Source organism: Mandrillus leucophaeus, unplaced genomic scaffold, assembly GCF_000951045.1.
Source record: "Mandrillus leucophaeus isolate KB7577 unplaced genomic scaffold, Mleu.le_1.0 Scaffold251, whole genome shotgun sequence".
Classification (NCBI taxonomy): domain Eukaryota; kingdom Metazoa; phylum Chordata; class Mammalia; order Primates; family Cercopithecidae; genus Mandrillus; species Mandrillus leucophaeus.
Window position 1 is genome coordinate 2,272,916 of NW_012102599.1, and position 7,076 is coordinate 2,279,991.

At 46.3% G+C, this 7,076-nt stretch overlaps 1 pseudogene; it reads left to right on the forward strand.

Moving 5' to 3' along the window:
* Positions 1 to 136: 136 nt before the first annotated feature.
* On the forward strand, positions 137 to 3,004 carry LOC105542163 (annotated as a pseudogene).
* The last annotated feature ends 4,072 nt before the right edge of the window (positions 3,005 to 7,076 follow it).

The following is a 7,076-nucleotide window of genomic DNA, read 5'->3' on the forward strand; positions in this document are numbered from 1 at the left end:
CTTTTGACTGAATCCTGCCTTTCTACTTTTTCTGCATATCAAAAAGGACACTTTTAGGTGGCCATGTTGTAAAATACGTAAAGTGGATAGCCAATTCTGTTTCGAATTCTTACAACGAGCCAGGATTACAAAAGTAATGCACATCCTCGCCAGGTGTGGTGGCTCATGCCTGTAATCCCAGCACTTGGGAGGCTGAGGCAGGCGAATCAGTTGAGCTCAGGAGTTTGAGACTAGCCTGGGCAACACAGTGAGAACCCCATCTCTACCAAAAATACAAAAAATTAGCTGAGTGTGGTGCATGCCTGTAATCCCAGCTACTTGGGAGGCTGAGGCAGGAGAAACACTTGAACCTGACAGGGAGGGGTTGCAGTGAGCCGAGATCACATCACTGCACTCCAGCCTGGGTGACAGAGACTGTGTCTCAAAAAAAATTTGTTTAAGTAATGCAGGGGCCAGGCACGGTGGCTTACGCCTGTAATCCCAACATTTTGGGAGGCCGAGGCAGGTGGATCACCTGAGGTCAGGAGTTCGAGACCAACATGGTGCAACCCTGTCTACTAAAAATAAAAAATTAGCCGGGTGTGGTGGCGCATGCCTGTAATCCCAGCTACTCAGGAGGCTGAGACAGGAGATTCCTTGAACCTGGAAGGTGGAGGTTGCAGTGAGCTGAGATCACACCATTGCACTCCAGCCTGGGCGAGTGAAACTCCTTCTCAAAAATAATAATAATAATAATAATAATAATAATAATGCATGTCTTTATAGATCCGAGTACATTTTGGGATGTAAATTTAACCCTATTTCTTTTGTTTTCAGACAGTCTCGCTCTGTCAGGCTAGAGTGCAGTGGCGTGATCTCAGCTCACTGCAACCTCTGCCTCCTGGGTTCAAGTGATCCTCCATCAGCTTCCCAAGTAGCTGGGATTACAGGCACCTACCATCACGCCCGGCTAATTTTTGTATTTTTAGTAGAGATGGGGTTTCACCGTGTTGGCCAGGGTGGTCTCGAAGTCCAGGCCTCAAACAATCTGCCCGCCTTGGCCTCCCAAAGTGTTGGGATTACAGGCATGAGCCACCACCAGGCCTAACCTTACCAACTTAAAATAGAAATAGCTCAAGCTGCCTTAACTTATTTTACAGGAAAAAAATGGATTACTTTTCAGGCTAATTTTTTTGACATTTCTAGATATTATCTAATAGGCCTTTTGCACAGTGTAGGCCAATGGCAGTTAAACATTTGTTAGCTAGAGAATCATTTGGTGAAATAAAATTCTCAGCCGGGCACGGTGGCTCACACCTGTAAACTCAACACTTTGGGAGGCCGTTGCGGGCGGATCACCTGATGTCAGGAATTCGAGACCAGCCTGGCCAATATGGCAAAACCCGGTCTCTACTAAAAATATAAAAAATTAGCCGGGCCGGGGGCGGTGGCTCAAGCCTGTAATCCCAGCACTTTGGGAGGCCGAGACGGGCGGATCACGAGGTCAGGAGATCGAGACCATCCTGGCTAACACGGTGAAACCCCGTCTCTACTAAAAAAAAAAAAAAAAAATACAAAAAACTAGCCGGGCGAGATAGCGGGCGCCTGTAGTCTCAGCTACTCGGGAGGCTGAGGCAGGAGAATGGCGTGAACCCGGGAGGCGGAGCTTGCAGTGAGCCGGAATCGCGCCGCTGCACTCCAGCCTGGGCGACAGAGCGAGACTCCATGTCAAAAAAAAAAAAAATTAGCCTGGGGTGATGGCACGCGCCTGTAGTCCCAGCTACTCAGGAGGCTGAGGCACAAGAATCGCTTGAACCGGGGAGGCAGAGGTTGCGGTGAGCCGAAAATGCACCACTACACTCCAGCCTGGGCCACACAGTGAGACTGTCTCAAAAAAATATAAATGAATAGTCCTCGCTGGTGTCCAGGCGAGGTCCGCCGACGCCCTGAGCACCCGGCCTGCCACGGCGGCCCGGCAGATTGCCTCTGTCACCAGGACCCTCTGTCCACGTCCTCTGTGCGGCCAGCGTCAGAGCCATGGCGACCGAGAAGAGGCCACCAGAGCACAGCCGACCCCTTCGTCATCCGCCACTCAGAGCAAGCCTACACCCATGAAGCCAAACTATGCTCTAAAGCTCACCCTTGCTGGCCACACCAACGCAGTGTCCTTCCTGAAATTCAGCCCGAATAGAGAGTGGCTGGCAAGTTCATCTGCTGATAAACTCATTAAAATTTGGGGTGCATGTGACCGGAAATTTGAGAAAACCGTCTGGTCACAAGCTGGGAATATCCAATGTAGCCTGGTCCTCAGATTCTAACCTTTTTGTTTCAGCCTTAGATGACGAAACCTTGAAGATACAAAATACAGGAGGTGAGCTCGGGAGAGTATCTGAAAACCCTGAAGGGACACAGTAATTATGTCTTTTGCTGTAACTTCAATCCCCAGTCCAACCTTACTGTCTCAGGATCCTTTGATGAAAGTGTGAGAATATGGAATGTGAAAACAGGGAAGTGCCTCAAGATTTCACCAGCTCACTCAGATCCAGTCTTGGCCATTCATTTTAACTGTGATGGATTCTTGATAGTTTCAAGTAGCTATGATGGTCTCTGTCTATCTGGGACACTGCCCCGGGCCAGTGCCTGAGACGCTCACTGATGATGACAACCCCCGGTGTCTTTTGTGACGTTCTCCCAGAACAGCAGATACATCCTGGCTGCCACGCTGGACAACACTCTGAAGCTCTGGGACTACAGCAACGGGAATTGCCTGAAGATGTACACTGGCCACAAGAACGAGAAATACTGCATATTTGCCAATTTCTCTGTTACTGGCAGGAAGCAGATTGTGTCTGACTCGGAGGATAACCTTCTTTACATTTGGAACCTTCAGACGAAAGAGATTGTACAGAAATTACAAGGCCACACAGGTGGTGTGATCTCAACAGCTTGTCACCCAACAGAAAACATCACCTCTGCCGCGCTAGAAAATGACAAAACAATTAAACTGTGGAAGAGTGACTGTTAAATCCCTTTGCTCCCTTACGTGATAGACTGTTAGGAAGTTGACCCGGATTGGCAAGAAACGTGGTGTCTCAGAGGTGGTCTCCCGGGGGTCTGTGCCTGGGGGTCAGGACGGGGCCTGATTTGAGCCTCCTTTTTGAAGACTATTTGGCTGAGTGTGGACCACTGGAAAGTGCTAAAAGTTGCTGGTGACATTTCTCGCCAATTCTTCTAACACTGGTGGCACATGCCTGTAACACTGTCTAGGGAAGTGCCTTCTAATACCGTCTAGGGAAGAGTTCCTAGTCTATTGTGTTCAAACAGAGTGAACAAAAATTTTTAATTTTTTGTTTCAAAAGGGTCAAGTTCAATTTTAAAAAATAATAAATATAATAAATAAAAATCTCATGGAACATCAATGTAAAATAATTAAAATGGCATTTTATTAGCACAGTGTATGTTACAGTTTCAGGTTTGTAACATTTACTCTGTAAATAAAAATAGTGAATAAGAAAAATGAAGCTATTTTGATACACATGCAAAATTGGGATTTATGGATAACAGTTGTTGTCTTCAGCCTCAAGAGTCTACTTACTTGTTTTGGTTGCACAGTATTGAGAACAGTTCCAATGTAGCTAAATAATAGTAAATTTCAGTTAGTAGCATAGCTTAAAAAGAAAAAAAAAATAGTAAATAATTTTTAAAAATTGTAAAACACCTCATCTTGGACTCTCTGGATGCTTTCCAGTTACATTTAATACAGAAACCTGAAAGAGGAGTAGCAGGAGATGTTTTTGTTTTGTTTTGTTTTTGAAACAGTCTCACTCTGTCTCCCGCGCTGGAGTACAGTCACGCGATGTGGGCTCACTGCAACCTCCACCTCAAGTGGTTCTCGTGCCTCAGCCTCCTGAATAGCTGGGATTATAGGCACACACCGCCATGCCTGGCTAATTTTTGTGTTTTTAGTAGAGACAGAATTTCACCGTGTTGCCCAGGCTGGTCTGGAACTCCAGGACTCAAGTGATTCACTCATCTTGGCCACCCAAAGTGCTGGTATGACAGGCGCGCGCCAATACTCCCAGCTAATTTTTTATATTTTTAGTAGAGATGGGGTTTCACCATGTAGGCCAGGCTGGTCTCAAACTCCTGACCTCAAGTGATCCACTCACTTCGGCCTCCCAAAGTGCTGAGATTATAGGCTTGAGCCACTGCGCCCAGCCGGGGCTGCTATTTTTGAATCTGCTTTTACAGAGCAGGTGGTACCTTTCCCTTCCTCTTTTCCCTTTTCCTTGCTGGCTAGAATGAAAATATGATGCTTAGAGTGGAAGCAGCCACCCTGGACATGAAATGGGATACTTGTGTCAAGGAGAGCAGAGCGACCAGATGAGGAAGGCTTTGGCCTTTTCCAGCCCTTGACCACCTACCTGGACTTTGATGTGAGAGAGAAATACATTACTATTCTGCTTAAGACACTGTAATATTGGGTCCTCTTGGAGCATCCAAGTTTATATGCTAATATAATTTGTAAATTATGTTTATTCTAATGCTCCTAAAATAAATGCCTATTAAAATTAAAAAAGATGTATATGCACCTAAAATAATCTCCCATGTTACTAGCATTATCTAGTGAGTAGTCTCTTACATGTCTGTATTCAAGAAAAAGGAAGGGAGGAAGGGAGCAAGCGGTCACTGTATCCAACTTATCCTCTGAAGCTTTAAGTCTGCTTATACGTATTATTTTGCAAGGCTAACACTACAAAACACTACAAGAACACACCTGAGTTTTGGTCTAAAACTTAAACACACTGCCAGTATGTGGTGATGATAACAGCTAGTTGGGGACCACATGCTCTGGAAAGCTAGGATGAGTCTCTAAATGACTAACAAAGTTAATGCCTTTTTTTTTTTTTTTTTTTGAGATGGGGTCTCACTCTGTTGCCCAGGCTTGAGTGCAGAGGCACAATTTTGGCTCACTGCAGCCTCAACCTCCCTGGCTCAAGTGATCCTCCCACTGCAGCCCCCAAATAACTGGGACTACAGGTCCCCACCATCACACCTGCCTTTTATTTTTTTGTCAGATGGGGTCTTTCCATGTTGCCCAGGTGGGTCTCAAACTCCTGAACTCAAGCAATTCACCCACTGTGGCCTCCCAAACTGCTCGGATTATAGGCATGAGCTACTGCGCCTGGTGTTTTTTTGTTGTTTTTTTAATGTGATAGCTGTGATTGTGCCACTGCACTCCAGCCTGGGCAAGTGAACTCTATCTCAAAAAAGCACAAAAAATCGACTGAGTGCAGTGGCTCATGCTTGTAATCCCAGCACCTTGGGAGGCCAAGGTGGGTGGATCACCTGAGGTTAGGACTTCGAGACCAGCCTGGCCAACATGGTGAAATCCTCTCTCTACTAAAAATACAAAAATTAGCCAGGCGTGGTGGTGGGTACCTGTAATCCCAACTACTTGGGAAGCTGAGGCAGGAGAATTACTGGAACCAGAAGGCAGAGGTTGCAGTGAGCCAAGATTGTACCATTGCACTCCAGCCTGGGCAACAAGAGTGTGAAGCTCTGTCAAAAACACACGCACACACATACATGGTAAATAAAATTTTAAAATTAAAAAAAAGAAAGTGACTACAAAAATAAAAAACACCTCAATGTTTCCTTTTACCATTTTAACCTTTTTTTTTTTTTTTTGAGACAGGATCTTGTTGTGTCACCCAGGGTGGAGTGCAGTGGCACAAATCGGCTCATTGCAATCTTGACCTCCCAAGCTCAAGTGATCCTCCCACCTCAGCCTCCTGAGTAGCTGGGACTGCAGATACATGCTACCACTCCTTGCTAATTTTTTTCTAGTATTTGTAGAGTTGGGATCTCACTATGTTGCCCAGGCTAGTCTTGAACTGCTGGCCTCAAGTGATCCTCCCTTCTCGACCTCCCATAGTGAGGCAGAAATTAAAGAAAGAAGAAATAAAAACTAAAAGAGAAAAACAAGTTTCCCTATATTAGGTTGTCTCATCCCAAAAAACAGTAACAGACAGAGCCCAGGCCCAGGCAAGGTCCTGATAACACTATCTAAGAAGTCAGAACCCAAAAGGAATGTGCTCTGGAGACTCTCCCAGCACGCCCAATATAAGGATAAGAAAAACAAAATTCCTCTTTTAATCCTTTACCCCCTCCCCACAAATATTTTGCAAGTTTTATAAGTTCCTGTTTCTGCTTCAATGCAGCTGCAAGGTCACAGCTGTAACGCAGCTGTGCTAGAGATTACAAGACGTGTCACTGTTTGATTAACTGTCTTTATTCTGCTTCTGTAAACTTGCTTACAAAAATCAAGCCCTGTCTTTGTTCTGGTCTCAATTTTTTGGATGTGAGTCCACTGAGCCGGTGCACACCTTAATAAAAATCCTCCTGTAACACCCATTTGGTCTCTCTGGGCCTCTGATTCCTGCAACATTTTGGTGAGCCATCCAGGAGAGGAGACGACAGGTTTGTTGTCTCCTTTGCCTGTGGAGCTGGAGCTCTGGGCTGGCAGGATACCTGTGACCCCAGGCGTGCCATCAGGAGAACTTCAACCCGGAGGGGAGATCAGCTCTTCTGCGACCCAGCGGCGTCCCTTCCCTGACAGTGCAAGGGAACCTAAAGGGTACAGGACGATTCCAGGGACAGCGCGCTTCAGGACCACGGTAAGGTATTGGGGCCCAAAGCAGGATCCGTCCCATAAGGACGAAAGGGAAGCTGATCACCTCCCAGGGTGCAACTAGTAGTCCGACACAGGATGCAAGAATGGCTTGTAAAGGTCGGGGAAACTTACACCCTAGCCAACCCAGGACGCGAGAGTGGCTCGCAAACACAGTTGAGAAAGGAGAACTGGGAGAGGGGAAGTGTGTGAAAGTGTGTGAAAGTTTGTTCCAGGAGGAACCAACGCGGGGAGTGACATGTGGGGCCTGCAGGTCTCTTAGTAGAGACTGTATGCTCCAAGCGAAGTGTGGGACCCACCAGGTCTAATTGGTCTGAAACAAAGGAAGAGTGAGTGTGCTATGCCTGGGAAGGAGGAAATGGGAGGAAAATCGTCAAAACCTACCCCATTAGAATGGGGTTAA